Genomic DNA, 16,521 nt, shown 5'->3' with positions numbered 1-16,521 from the left:
CTTACTTTTCTCTATGGCTAATGATTCCATGGGCGTGGGCAATGGTCATGAGAAGGGACGCATGCATGGTTAATTCGTCATTCCATTTGTTTGTGATTTAGTGTATTATATCTTTTATTTTTGGTCTCATACTAAAATATATTTGTTCACTTTGTATAGTGAGCGACTATAGTTGTACAGTGTGATAAGGTTAGGTGGTGAAGATACTTTATACATTGTGTAAAGGTAGTGGATAGGATGGGTAAGTCATGCTTTTCTCATAAATAATCTTTTCCTTGAACCCGTTGAAATATTTGTTGTTCACACAATCTCATGGTTTCATGGTATTATCCAATGTTGCATGTACTTGTATAAGACTCGTCTGGCTATTGACACAACGACTCATATAAGAATTGGGAACAACCCATATAAAACTCGTATAAGACTCAACAAAATACTGACTCCCTCCATTTTCCCTTTCCCTCCACCTGATCTTGTTAAACACAACAGTGGCGAAGACAAAAGATATGAAGGATCAGCTTTGAATGCATTATTATTCACAATGATACATATTTATACAAGTCTAGTGACCCTTGATTTCACATTCCAAGTGGTCTCTTGGACTCCCGTTAACTGTTCAACTTCCACACCACCCCTTAGAGGATTACGTGTCCAACATTTCCCCCCCTTAATCTGAAGGGATATGTATGAGTCCAAGAAGAGATCTGTAATACAAAATGTGCAAAAATGTATGGCAACATTAGGCTGAATGTGCTTTTTGAAATGTTGGCATAAGGTGATGGTTTAAAGATGACCACCAACATTGGAAAACTTAGTGTAGTTCCTGGAACTCTTCCAAATCTAGCAAGAAGCTGAAGCTATGTTGCACAAAACTTCTAGGAACCCGACGTTTTGAGACATACCCGTACTTGAAGCTCCGAAACTTGACCATAATGTAATCATATATGAGAGTCAATATTCCATGGGTCTTATTCCCTTTTTTCTTGCAAAATATTATGTTATTCACTTATATATATATATATATATATATATATATATATATATATATATATATATATATATATATGACGTTTCAGCCAATGTTTCCTATTTTGGGAGGTGACGTTTCTAAACATACCCGTTTCGGAAACTTCGAAACATTTTGGCGCTTCATGCAACTTAGAGCTGAAGTGTTCTACTAGAGGAAGTGTCCCTAATGCTTTGGAGAGGGAGACCTTCAACTTGGAAGAAGGGAGGTCTCAACCCCGCATAGATGGTTTAAGGCTAACCACCAACCAAAGGTATGCTCAAGGGCATCTCTGTCTCTGGCAACAACTTTGAATATGGTATGGAAAGTTGTGGCTCATGCTCGCTTGATGTGGCTTTGAAGCTTGTATATGACCATCACTCCCTCCCTGTCAGAGACAAGGTGAGAAGATAGAGAAAACTCAACTGCAAGACTGTTCAATACTCTAGAACAAGTTCTGACATATGATTGAAATATCTTCTTGGTTGTTGAAGCCCATTGCCAAGAAGCGATCCATCCAAGATGAATATTTGTTCTTGCAGGAGGCTTGTTTTTGAAGCATTTGTTTGAAGAATAAGTGGTTTTATGATAGTGCTCACATGGATGAAGATCAAAACAATGATCTTTCATATGACCAACTCTGTCACAATGTTGACATTTAATCTGTTGTGGCTACTCTGGAAGAGGACCAGAACCTGGAACAACTGAAGGTGAACTGTCATGAATAAACCCAGCACTATGGAACTGGATGGACTTTGAGTAATCTGGAATATGAGAGGACACATCCTTGTGATACCCAAGACCAATTTTGTGCTTGTTATGCACAAGCTCTTTCCAAGCACTGATGATTGGCTCGGGAAGTGAACGTTGAATTTCCACACCTGTATGCAAATCTGCTTCTAAAATGGGCACTTGATCTAAATCAACCTCAACTTTATTGACTTGATGACTTTGTTGCTGCTGATAGTATCCTGTTTCAAAGTCAAATAGGGGATTGTTCTGAACAAAAACAAGTTCAGAAGGATGCCTTTTCTACTGTAACTCATCTCGCTGAAGCTGAAGCTGAGACTCCAGCTGCAAAAAATCAATGTTTTCTTGTGCATTTTGTAGACAAATTTTGATGTCAAAAAGAGTTCCCTAATTGACTTTTACCATCCCATCAACAGTGGAATAAATTAGAGTATTCAATAACTTTAATGCATCATCAATTCAATCCATTTGACAATAATGCTTCAACTACAAATGCACTTGCTTAGAATGTAAAGTGAACTTATGAACATATATCTCAGATAATGCCAAATTGCTGCAACTTTAAAGAATATAAACAGTGCCTAATGCTTTTGAAAGTTGTTCACCAAGATCATAAATGCCTAGGGTTGCAGGATCACTAATAGGAGTAACAATCTCACTCTGAAATAGTTACTAAACTTGTGGAAACTTAGAGGAGCATCAGTATTATACTAGTTAGAGAAGCTTTCCAGAGTATCAAATCTAAAAATTCGGCTTGTGCGCAATATGTAAAGTTGTTAAAGCAGTGTTTGTTTTCAAATATGTTGAAATTTATTGAATTTTACCAATCTAAAATGTACACCTCACCTCTATGAGGTCATGGTTCTACTTCGTAGATTTTTTAATTCTTGTTGCTGAAAATAATTTGTTCAATGATCTTTCAAGAAACTTGAAATCTGCCCAATACTATTTCTAGGCAATCTCAAGAATGTAAACACGACAAATACTTTCAACGTACATTATTCCAAGATCGTTCACCCACCAATCAATGGCTAGATCTGTAGTTTACCACATCTAGTCCAAATTTGAGAGCATGGGAGTTTATCACAACTGGCCCAGGTTCTATCCTTAGCCAATTGCTATATGGGTTTGGGGGTTAACCTGAGAATCACCTAATCCACATGCCCAAGAAGTTTCAAATCTTCGGTTAAAAGAAATGGTGTTTTGATTTTTGGTATAGAATGACTAGATTGGTATTGCAGAAGCAGTACATGATTTAGTTTTTGTGATCAATGTATTGCAGAAGCAATGTATATGTATTTAATGCTCAAGCAATATCTTTCTGAAGACAGGAAAATGCATTGCTCATTTTGATTTATTTTGGATATGGAGGGATTAACAGAGACAACATATTACTATATTAGCTGTTATTGTTGGTGTTGCTGTAAAGCTGATCTCTTGTTTTGAATTGTTTTTGTAAAGCAGGTTGGAGCTGTGAATTTCTTAATCTGTGCTTGTAGGTTTGCATATTGTCCCTGAAGGGTCTAGTGGAGCTATAGTGCTTGAAGCTCTTTTGGGAAGACTATGGGAAAAGAGAGGAAGAAACTAGCGGTAGTAGGCTGGTGATGTTGGTTCCTCGCACTTTTGCCGAGTGTTTCAGGGCATTATGATGGGATGATTGTCACACAGCAGGATAATCAGGCTTGCTGAGTGTTTCAGGGCATTATAATGGGATGATTGTCACACAGCAGGATAATCAGGCATTTCGGGCCTTCAAGCGTGCCCTTGATGATCCTCAAGGTGTTTAGAAGAGCTGGAATGACAGTGGGATTGGAGCATGCTCTGAAGGATGACTTGGAATCAAATGTGTTAATGGCCAACTGATCTCTATACAGATTCCATGGAGGGGTTTGGGAGGTCGTATTACTGAGCAAGTGGGTTAGCTCACTACACTGAGAAAGCTGAATCTTGATGACAATGTCTTAGCCGGTGCAGTGTCAAGTTCCATGGCTGTTCCGAGGAACCTAAGGGGCGTGTAACTCTTTAACAACAAGCTCTCTGGTACCATTCCACGAGGGATTGGTAATTCTCCTCCCCTTCAAGCTTTGGATCTGAGTAACAATTTATTTAGTGGGGCTATTCCTCTTGGGATTGGAAGTTCAGGCAACCTATATAGAGTTAACTTGAGCATCAACAACCTCACTGGATCATTTCCTGCAGACCTGGCTCAGAATCCTTCTCTGACATTTCTAAACCTCCAGAATAACGATCTCCAGGGCTCATTGCCTAATACATGGGGTGAAGGAAAGCAGGAGTACCAGCTCCAGTACTTGAATGTCGAGAACAATGCATTTGCTGGAAGCGTTCCCCCTCACCGGGAAATCTGATGATGGGATGATTGTCACACAACAGGATCATCAGGCTCTTGGGGCCTTCAAGTGTGCCCTTGATGATCCTCGAGGTGTTTTGAAGAGCTGGAGTGACAGTGGGATTGGAGCATGCTCTGAAGGATGGCTTGGAATCAAATGTGTTAATGGCCAAGTGATCTCTATACAGATTCCATGGAGGGGTTTGGGAGGTCGTATTACTGAGCAAGTGGGTTAGCTCACTATGGGTTTGGGAGGTTGTATTACTGAGCAAGTGGGTTAGCTCACTACACAAAGAAAGCTGAATCTGCATGACAATGTCTTAGCCGGTGCAGTGCCAAGTTCCCTGGCTGTTATGAGGAACCTAAGCGGGTGTAACTCTTTAACAACAAGCTCTCTGGTACCATTCCACAAGGGATTGGTAATTCTCCTTCCCTTCAAGATCTGGATCTGAGTAACAATTTATTCAGTGGGGCTATTCCTCTTGGGATTGGAAGTTCAAGCAACCTATATAGAGTTAACTTGAGCATCAACAACCTCACTGTATCATTTCCTGCAGACCTGGCTCAGAATCCTTCTGACATTTAGAAACCTCCAGAATAACGATCTCCAGAGCTCATTGCCTAATACACAGGGTGAAGGAAAGCAGGAGTACCAGCTCCAGTACTTGAATATCGAGAACAATGCATTTGCTGGAAGCGTTCCCCCTCACCGGCAAATCTGAGAAAGCTTCAGCAACTTAACCTGAGTCACAATCAACTTCAAGGACACACTCCGAATGAGCTTGGCAATCTTAAACAGTTCCAAGCCCTTGACCTATCCTATAATAGATTGAATGGAAGTTTCAGTGAACACCTCAGCAATCCTACTTCTCTTAACCAATTAGATTTAGGTCACAATATAATTAGCGATACCATTCCCAGCCAAATAGGAAATCTTCAGAAAATGGTAACCCCTGTGTCTGAGACACAACAATTCGACTGGACAGATTCCACTGTCCATTGGAGATATCACTGGCCTGTCATTACTTGATTTATCAATTAACAAACTGAATGGTGTCATTCCATCTACTCTAGTAAGGCATAGCAATCTTAAGAGCTTCAATGTCTCTGACAACCGGCTTCGTGGTCCTGCCCCGTCGTACTTGGCAAGAAAATCCAATGCTACCTCTTTTGCAGGGAATTTGGGTCTGTGTGGATACGATATTACAACCCCTTGTAATCAGTCCTTATCACCAAGTGGGTCTCCAGCAGTATCTCAATCGAACTAACCGTGAAAGAAGGGAAGAATACTTAAAACTATATGGCTCATTTTAATTATTACTGGGAGCATTCTTGGCTTGATGATGATCACTGGTTTAGTTCTCCTCTTCTGTTTCTTGGGTCGGAAATCTATTGGCAAAGCTGCGGGAGAGAAGGGCACTGCTGGTGTGGTCGAAGGAGGAAAGCTTATACACTTTGATGGTTGTCTGGTATTCACAGCAGATGACCTTCTTTGTGCAACTGCATATGTAATGGGCAAGAGCACTTATGGAACTGTGTAATCAGTCCTTATCACCAAGTGGGTCTCCAGCAGTATCTCAATCGAACTAACTGTGAAAGAAGGGAAGAATACTTAAAACTATATGGCTCATTTTAATTATTACTGGGAGCATTCTTGGCTTGATGATGATCATTGGTTTAGTTCTCCTCTTCTGTTTCTTGGGTCGGAAATCTATTGGCAAAGCTGCGGGAGAGAAGGGCACTGCTGCTGTGGTCGAAGGAGGAAAGCTTATACACTTTGATGGTTGTCTGGTATTCACAGCAGATGACCTTCTTTGTGCAACTGCATATGTAATGGGCAAGAGCACTTATGGAACTGTGTAAAAGGCTGCTTTGGAGGACAGGAATCAAGTTGCAGTGAAGAAGCTGAGGGAGCGAATAGCGCATCTTAATTTGCTTGCTTCTGGGAGCTTATTACTGGAGACCTAAAGATGAAAATCTCTTGGTCTTTGACTTCATGCCTGGTGGAAGCCTTGCAACATTCCTTCATGGTACTTTTCTTACTCAAATAAGAGCACAGTTTGATAAACTTAGGTTTATATTAAAATGTGGTTTATGTAAATGAAATTAGTTCACTTTTTATTGATATATGGCCCAATCCTGAGGAAATGCACCCCGAACGAATTGTGTTTTATATCACTCAAAATTATTTGGGAATCTCTGATGGATACTGTTTTCTTGTTTTCTTCTCCTTGGCAGCAAGAGGCTCAGAGACACCTTTGAATTGGCACACAAGGATGGAAATTGCATTTGGTGCAGGGCGAGGGTTAGCTTATCTACGCAGCAATGAGAACATCATTCATGGAAATGTCACTTCCAGCAACATCCTGCTTGGTGCAAACATGAATGCCAAGATTGCAGATTTTGGCTTGTCTAGGTTGATGAAAATTGCTGCTAATTCCAATGTGATTGCATTGAATGCCAAGATTGCAGATTTTGGCTTGTCTAGGTTGATGACAATTGCTTCCAATTCCAATGTGATTGCCACAGCAGATGGTTGTCTGGTATTCACAGCAGATGACCTACTTTGTGCAACTGCAGAAGTAATGGGCAAGAGCACTTATGGAACTATGTATAAGGCTACTTTGGAGGACGGGAAATCAAGTTGCAGTGAAGAAGCCGAGGGAGCGAATAACAAAGAGTCAAAGAGAATTTGAGACAGAAGCTAATGCTCTTGGGAAGATCAGGCATCTTAATTTGCTTGCTTCTGAGAGCTTATAACTGGGGACCTAAAGATGAAAAACTCTTGGTCCTTGACTTCATGTCTGGTGAAAATATTGCAGCATTCCTTCATGGTATTTTTCTTACCCAAATAAGAGCACAGTTTGATAAACTTAGGCTTGCATTAAAATGTGGTTTATGTAAATGAAATTAGTTCACTTTTTATTGGTATATGGCCCAATCCAGAGAAATGCACCCCAAACGAATTTGGTATTATATCACTCAAAATTACTCAGAAATCTCTGATTGATACTGTTTTCTTCTCCTTGGCAGCAAGAGGCTCACAGACAAGACACCTTTGAATTGGCACACCAGGATGGAAATTGCAATTGGTGCATGGTAAGGACTTGCTTATCTACGCAGCAATGAGAACATCATTCATGGAAATTGCAATTGGTGCATGGCAAGGACTTGCTTATCTACGCAGCAATGAGAAAATTATTCATAGAAATTGCAAATGGTGCATGGCGAGGACTTGCTTATCTATGCCGCAATGAGAACATCATTCATGGAAATTGCAATTGGTGCATGGCAAGGACTTGCTTATCTACGCAGCAATGAGAACATCATTCATGGAAATCTCACTTCCAGCAACATCCTGCTTGATGCAATCATGAATGACAAGATTGCAGATTTTGGCTCGTCTAAGTTGATGACAACTGCTGCCAATTCCAATGTAGTTGCCACAACAGATGGTTGTCTTATATTCACAGCAATACCACAGCGGATGACCAACTTTGTGCAACTGCAGAAGAAATGGGCAAGAGCACTTATGGAACTGTGTAAAAGGCTACTTTGGAGGACGGGAATCAAGTGGCAGTGAAGAAGCTGAGGGAGCGAATAGCAAAGAATCAAAGAAAATTTGAGACAGAAGCTAATGCTCTTGGGAAGATCAGGCATCTTAATTTGACTTCATGCCTAGTGGAAACCTTGCAGCATTCCTTCATGGTATTTTTCTTACCCAAATAAGAGCACAGTTTGATAAACTTAGGTTTACATTAAAATGTGGTTTATGTAAATGAAATCAGTTCACCTTTTATCGGTATATGGCCCAATACTGAGGAAATGCACCCTAAACGATTTGGGTCTTATATCACTCAAAATTACTCAGAAATAATGATTTCTTCTCCTTGGCAGCAAGAGGCACAGAGACACCTTTGAATTGGCACACCAGAATGGAAATTGCAATTCGTGCAGCGCAAGGACTTGCTTATCTACACATCAATGAGAACATCATTCATGGAAATGTCACTTCCAGCAACATCCTGTTTGATGCAAACTTGAATGCCAAGATTGCAGATTTTGGCTTGTCTAGGTTGATGACAACTGCGATGCCAATTCTAATGTGATTGCCACAGAAGGGGCTCCTGAACTCACAAAACTGAAGAAAGCCACCACCAAGACAGATGTATACAGCTTTAGGATTGTCTTGCTGGAGCTTCTGGCTGGCGAGGCACCACGAGAACCCATGACCGCAGACAGTGAGATGGACCTTCCTGATTGGGTTGCTTCCATTGTGAAAGAAGAGTGGACTAATGAAGCTTTTGACCTGGAATTGATGAAATTTTTTTTCTAATTATGGAGATAGTTAACACTTTGCAACTGGCTATGCATTGTGTGGACCCTGCACCTTTTGCAAGGCCAAGGCCAGATATGGAGGAGGTTGTGCATCAGCTGGAGGAAATAAAACCTGAATTTTGTCACTCCACAGCAGTAGATATAGGACTCATACGTATGATATCATAGCAACAATAATTAGAAAAAATGGATTATGCTTTACCATCGCTACATTCAAAGTATTAACAAAGGGATTGATTAACAGCAAGAAATGTAACATGTAATAATGCAATTGGTTTAGCTGAGTAGTTTTTTCCTTATTTGCTATAAAAGATACTGATATTTTCCCCTTATTTGCTATAAAAACTGTGATTTCAAAAAGATCAAAGATGAATGCTATGAGGTGATCAATTGCCATGCCTACCAATGGATCTTTCCTCTTGAACTCAACTTCATATTCGTTTAAAATTGTATGAACTAAATTGGAGGCTATAAAAACTGTGATTTCAAAAAGATCACAGATGAATGCTATGGGGTGATCAATTACCATGCCTACCAATGAGTCTTTCCTGAACTCAACTTCATATTCGTTTAAAATTGTATTATGAATGAACTAAATTGGAGGAAAGAGAGGTTCCACTTCTAGTTGATCAGATTTGGTACTATCTTCAACTTAAATTGAATTCTGGGTTTATTATTGTTTAATCTCGGGTTTAATAGTTTTAAATTTTATCATTTGATAATGTTAGATTTTTTTGGTTTTAATTTTTGGTTTTGTGACTCACATGTATAAAATCCTCATACATGATATCATATAATAACTATACAATACAATATATTACAATATATTACTATTACTGTATGCTGCTTTCTGGGTTTATTTCTGGGTTTATTATTATTTAATCTCGGGTTTAATAGTTTTAAATTTTAGATTTTTTTGGTTTTAATTTTTGGTTTTGTGACCGACATGTATAAAACCCAAAATACAATATATTACTATTACTGTATGCTGCTTTTGGGTACACAGTCATTCGTTCATTCTTTTGATTTTTTTATGGTCATACAATATATATTACTGTATGTTGCTTTTGGGTACACAGTCATTCGTTCATTCTTTTGATTTTATGGTCAAGTATTGTAGCGTCTGCAAACAGTAAATTATTATTCTGCAGATTCTTTTCAGCACCGTGTTATAGTCTCCTAAATTTGAATGATTTAAAGTGTGTTTTTTTCTGTCTACCTAGTTCAGAAGAAGACTATCTAGTTTAGAAGAAGATAGTGTATGTGTATTGTTTGTTTTGTCTGCACACTTTTTAATTTATAAAATTTTTGAAACTTTGATATATGTAACATGTGGTTATAAAATTTTTGAAACTTTGATATATGTAACATGTGGTTAGGTAAAAATTTTGAAACTTTGAAGGTGACCTGGGCACTTGGAAGAGCAGAGCATTTGGTCTGTATGTTTTTCTTTATGGAAGGCATATTATTATGGAAATAAAATTATGTAAAAAATGATTTGAATTGGTTTGTCTGCACACTTCTTTATTTATAAAAATTTTGAAACTTTGATATATGTAACATGTGGTTAGGTAAAAATTTTGAAACTTTGATATATGTAACGTGTGGTTAGGTGACCTGGGCACTTGGAAGCGCGGAGCATTTGGTCTGTTTTTTTCTTTAATGAAAGACATATTATTATGGAAAGAAAATCATGCAAAAAATGATTTGTATTCAGGATTGGTGTTTTTTTCTTTAATGAAAGACACATTTTTCTTTAATGAAAGACACATTATTATGGAAATAAAATCATATAAAAAATGATTTGATTTGTATTCAGGATTGGTGGTTTATTTTTTATATATATATCTATATGTAAAAATAAATATAAATCTTCGAAACTTTGTTATATTATTTTTTTTCTTCTCATGTAAAAAATTATTTGTATTGATGATTGGTGGTTTATTTTTTATATGTATCTATATGTAAAAATAAATCTTCGAAACTTTGTTATATTTTTTAGGTTTGGGGATGTGTAAAGAGTAGAATTTTGCTAATGATTAATTATTTTTTCAAATTCATTAAATTTAAAATTGATCTGTTCTAGTCATTAAATTTACACACATTTAATTGATATCTAGGTTTTAGAAAAATTCATGATGTCAAATTCATTAAATTTAAAATCGATGGATCTGTTCTAGTCATTAAATTTACACACATTTAAATGATATCTAGGTTTCGAAATTATAGAAAAATTAATGATGTCAAAATTATAAGAAAAGATGTGTAAAAAGTAGAATTGATATCTAGGTTTCAAAATTATAAAAAATTCATGATTTCATAATTATAAGAAAAGATGTATAAAAAGTAGATTTTCGCTCGGGAATAATTACTTTTTCAAATTCATTTAACTTTAAACTTGAAATAGATATGTTCTAGTCATTAAATTTACACACATTTAATTATCTACGTATCAAAATTATAGAAAAAATTATGATATCAAAATTATAAAAAAAAATCTAATGTTGTATTTAGAAAATAATGGAATAATCATATTAAAATTATAGAAAATTCATCATATCAAAATTATAAGAAAATCCAATGTTGTATGTAAAAAATATGGAATAATCAAAATGATTAGAAATATAGTTTTAAATATATTAAATTTCAAATTATTCAATATATTGAATCAATATGTAATTTTATTGATTTTTAATAGATTTATTTATTTTTCAGTGTGAAATGTATGTAATATAATGTAATTTAATTTAATTTTATTGATTTTTAATATATTTATTTATTTTTTACTAGGGATAAATTGGAATAATGGTTTTTAGGGTAAACAGGATTGGTCAAGCTTTTGAGGTTTGAATTTTTTGACACAGGTTTAAGCCCTAAACGAATAAAACATGTAGAAAAATCATATAAAAATGATATTATATAATAAAATAAAATTTATTAAATAATTATTATTATTATTACTATTATTTTATTATTATAGATCAAGTATTACATTGGCCAATTGACCATTTGAGTGTTGTAATAATGAGTTGAGGATGATTGAGGAGATGATGGAAAAGGCCTCGCTTACGAAGCAAAGTATTGTCCTTTGGAATCCCCCTTCTCATTGACGACACTACAACTTTGTCCATGTGGCGGTCTCTTTGTCGTAAGATATGGCCATCAGAATCGTACCAAGTGGCCGCTTTTCAGTGCCAATGGATCTAGTGGTGACCTCTCAACGACAAGTTTCAACCAACGAGTCGGTGACAAGTGGCAGCTTCTCAGGCAATTGATCTAAACACCCGATGCATGACAAGTGGCGACCTCTCAGGGAACGGATCTAAATGTCTGATGCATGACAAGTGGCGGCCTCCTATGCGCTAGATTTGGCCATCAGATTTGTAACAAGTGGCGCTTTGAGGTGCCAGAGTTGGCCATCAGATTTGTGACAAGTGGCGGTATGAGAAGTGCCATATTTGGCCATCAGATTTGTGACAAGTGGCGCTCTAAGAGGCGCTATATTTGGCCATTAGATTTGTGACAAGTGGTGCTCTAAGAGGCGCCTAATTTGGCCATTAGATTTGTGACAAGTGGCGCCCGATCTAGCTGATAAATCTGTGACAAGTGGCGCTCTAAGAGGCCCCTGATTTGGCTGACGGATTTGTGACAAGTGGCACGCTCAGAGTAGCCAGATATGTACGATGGATCTATGACAAGTGGCAGACTATTAGGTGTCGGATTTCACTAACAGATCTATGACAAGTGGTGGCCTCTTAGAGGCTTGACCTCACTGTCGAATTTGTGACAAGTGGCGACCTCTCGGGCGCCCGATCCAGCAGGCACTCGATTTGGATGACCGATTGTTGACACTCAACTGTCAGATATGGCCATCAGATTTATGACTAGTGGCGACCACTCAACGACCTGACCTGATTTAGCCCACTAATCGCTGACAAGTGGGGACCTCTCAACTGTTTGAACTAGCCATTAGATTTGTGACAAGTGGTGGCCTCTCAGCCCCTTGATTTGGTTGACTGATCGCTGACAAGTGGCGACGTCTCAGGGGCCCGATCTGTGACAAGTGTTGGTCTCTCAGGGGCCGATCTATGGCAAGTGTTGGCCTCTCAGGCCCCTTGATCTGGGCATCATATTTGTGACAAGTGGCAGCGTCTCAGTGACCCGATTTGGACATCCGATCAATGACAAGTGGTGGCCTATTAGGCATTGGATTTGGCCATCAAATCTATGACAAGTGGCAGCCTCTCAGGGACCCAATCTGGCCATCAGATGTGTGACAAGTGGCGGCTTTTGAGGTGGCCAGTTTGGCCATCAGATGTGTGACAAGTGGTGGCCTCTCAAGCTCCGAATCAAACCATCAGATTTGTGCCAAGTGATGGCATCTCAGGAGCCAGATCTAACCATGAGATCGCTGACAAGTGTTGGCCTCTCAGGCGTCCGATATTCCTAGATGGAGGGCACAAGTTCAACATTGTTCGATATTCAGCATTGTTTTTTCTTAGTATAACACATTCGACTAGGTATTAGTTTGTCTTTGACCAAAAAATTAAGACGTTTATCCATAGTTTAACATTAGAAATTCAAATTTTATTATTATTGAAATTTATGTATTTGTAAAGTGATTGGTTGAGCCTTTGGTGGAAATCACATAATAAAACATTTGTCAACGCGTTTTGAACCTATAAATGTCGTTCATCGTGAAGACAAATTATTTTTAGTTTTATCTATTTATTTATTTTCTATTTTTTTTTATTTTCATGAATTATTATTTTTTTCACCATATTTTCATTTAATGTGATTTATTATTATATTAAAAACATATTTTAATAAATTTAATTATATACCATTATATATATTAATAAAATAAAATATATATATATATATATTTTTTTAATAAAATGAAATATTTATTTTTATTATTTTTTTCCATTAAAAAGCTGCAAATACTAAATAATATATAGCCATGGTTTTTATTACATTTTCAAACATAAAGCAATTACATTTACAAGAGATTATTAAATTTACAGATATAAAACAATTCCATTTTACTACACATCCACCTCAGTGCTCTATGTTGCCAGAGTTGAGTTATAATTTAATTTTCAGTTAATATGGTCGAGTGGCCAAAGTTGATTTCTCGTGCATTATTTTCTCCAAACGGTTAAGGCGCTAAACTCTGGATCCTTCGATTGAGGGTAAGTCGACAGACTTGAGTTGTGGTCACCCAGTTTTGCTCAGGATTGGGACTCAAATTGTACTCTATATTTTCCCAATTTTTATTTTCACACTCCTGCGGATGAATTGCGTATGCGCTACAAGTTAACCGCGACAACGATCAACAACTACCAATGCTGTATGAAGGTAGTTGTAGAGTAGCATATCTACATCCTTGTCATTCCAAAACCCCAGTGGATTCATCTCCTGATGGACCTATTGGAACAACAAATCAACAAATAAATACGTCTATATATGTTACGTTGTTGCAGGAGAAAAATGAAATTAACAATGCAGACGATATATCCCACATGAGAAGTACTAAATGATTAATGACTCTTTATAAATCGTCGGTGCAATGAAAGTATAGTGTTTTGTGTTAATTTGTCGGAAAGGCTAACACTTGTCAAAGATCTGTTGGCCAAATCAAGTGACTCCAGATCGCCGCTTGTCACAAATCGTTTGGCCAGATCCGGAGCCAGAGAGGCCGCCACTTGCGACAGATCTGATAACCAGATCCGACGCCTCACAGGCTGCCACTTGTCATAGATCGGGCGCTTGAGAGGTCGCCACTTGTCATAGATCTGGGCCGTTGTAGACGCGACAAGTGGCGCTTTATCCGGTGGCCAGATCTGGACCATTGTAGGTGCGACAAGTGGCGCTTATCCCACTTGTCATAGATCGGGCGCTTGAGAGGTCGCCACTTGTCATAGATCTGGGTCGTTGTAGACGCGACAAGTGGCGCTTTATCCGGTGGCCAGATCTGGACCATTGTAGGTGCGACAAGTGGCGCTTATCCCACTTGTCATAGATCGCCACTTGTCATAGATCGGGCGCTTGAGAGGTCGCCACTTGTCATAGATCTGGGCCGTTGTAGACGCGACAAGTGGCGCTTTATCCGGTGGCCAGATCTGGACCATTGTAGGTGCGACAAGTGGCGCTTATCCCACTTGTCATAGATCGGGCGCTTGAGAGGTCGCCACTTGTCATAGATCTGGGCCGTTGTAGACGCGACAAGTGGCGCTTTATCCGGTGGCCAGATCTGGACCATTGTAACCGCGACAAGTGGCGCTTATCCGGTGGCCAGATCTGGACCATTGTAGGTGCGACAAGTGGCGCTTATCCGGTGGCCAGATCTGGGCCGTTGCAGGGAAGACACGTGGCACCCATCCGGTGGCCGGATCTGGGCCGTTGCAGGTGTGACACGTGGCGCCCATCCGGTGGCCGGATCTGGGCCGTTGAAAGTGTGACACGTGGCGCCCATCCGGTGGCCAGATCTGGGCCGTTGACGATGTGATACGTGGCGCTCATCCGTTGGCCAGAACTGGGCCGTTGATCTGGACCATTGTAGGCGCGACAAGTGGCGGTTATCCGGTGGCCAGATCTGGGCCGTTGCAGGGATGACACGTGGCACCCATCCGGTGGCTGGATCTGGGCTGTTGCAGGTGTGACACGTGGCGCCCATCCGATGGCCGGATCTGGGCCGTTGCAGGTGTGACACGTGGCGCCAATCGGTGGCCAGATCTGGGCCGTTGAAAGTGTGACACGTGGCGCCCATCCGGTGGCCAGATCTGGGCCGTTGAAAGTGTGAAACGTGGCGCCCATCCATTGGCCAGTTCTGGGCCGTTGAAGATGTGATACGTGGCGCTCATCCGATGGCCAGAATTGGGCCGTTGACGGTGTGACAAGTGGCGCTCATCCGTGGCCAAAACTGGGCTGTTGATGGTGCGACAAGTGGCGCCCATCCGATGGCCAGATCTGGGCCGTTGAAGGTGTGACAAGTGGCGCCCATCCGATGGGAAGATCTGGGCCGTTGTAGGCGCGACAAGTGGCGCCCATCCGATGGCCAGATCTGGGCCGTTGAAGGTGTGACAAGTGGCGCCCATCCGATGGGAAGATCTGGGCCGTTGTAGGCGCGACAAGTGGCGCCCATCCGATGGCTAGATCGCGGCCATTGTAGGCGCGACAAGTGGCGCCCATCCGGTGGCCAGATCTGGGCCGTTGTAAGAGCGACAAGTGGCGCCCATCCGATGGCCAGAATTGGGCCGTTGACGGTGTGACAAGTGGCGCTCATCCGTGGCCAAAACTGGGCTGTTGATGGTGCGACAAGTGGCGCCCATCCGATGGCCAGATCTGGGCCGTTGAAGGTGTGACAAGTGGCGCCCATCCGATGGGCAGATCTGGGCCGTTGTAGGCGTGACAAGTGGCGCCCATCCGATGGCCAGATCTGGGCCGTTGAAGGTGTGACAAGTGGCGCCCATCCGATGGGAAGATCTGGGCCGTTGTAGGCGCGACAAGTGGCGCCCATCCGATGGCTAGATCGCGGCCATTGTAGGCGCGACAAGTGGCGCCCATCCGGTGGCCAGATCTGGGCCGTTGTAAGAGCGACAAGTGGCGCCCATCCGATGGCTAGATCGCGGCCATTGTAGGCGCGACAAGTGGCGGCCATCCGGTGGCCAGATCTGGGCCGTTGTAAGAGCGACAAGTGGCACCCATCCGATGGTTAGATCTAGGCCATTGTTAGCGTGACAAATGGCGCCCATCCGGTGGCTAGATCTGGGCCGTTGTAGGCACGACAAGTGGCACCCATCCGGTGGCTAGATCTGGGCCATTGTTAGCGTGACAAGTGGCGCCCATCCGGTGGCTAGATCTGGGCCGTTGTAGGCACGACAAGTGGCACCCATCCGGTGGCTAGATCTGGGCCGTCGTAGGCACGACAAGTGGCAACCATCCGGTGGCTAGATCTGGGCCGTCGTAGGCACGACAAGTGGCAACCATCCGGTGGCTAGATCTGGGCCGTTGTAGGCGCGACAAGTGGCGCCCATCCGGTGGCTAGATCTGGACCGTTGTAGGCGGGACAAGTGGC

At 40.7% G+C, this 16,521-nt stretch overlaps 1 pseudogene; it reads left to right on the top strand.

Annotated features, from left to right (window-relative positions):
- Window positions 1–237: 237 nt before the first annotated feature.
- LOC149159176 (uncharacterized) lies at window positions 238–8,998 on the top strand (annotated as a pseudogene).
- The last annotated feature ends 7,523 nt before the right edge of the window (window positions 8,999–16,521 follow it).

The sequence above is a fragment of the Pinus tabuliformis genome, chromosome 5_2 (genome assembly GCF_031772625.1).
Source record: "Pinus tabuliformis cultivar Carrire ecotype Pingquan chromosome 5_2, CPIR1, whole genome shotgun sequence".
NCBI classification, from domain to species: Eukaryota; Viridiplantae; Streptophyta; class Pinopsida; order Pinales; family Pinaceae; genus Pinus; species Pinus tabuliformis.
Note: the sequence above shows the minus strand (reverse complement) of the source record. Positions and strands in the feature narration are given on the sequence as shown.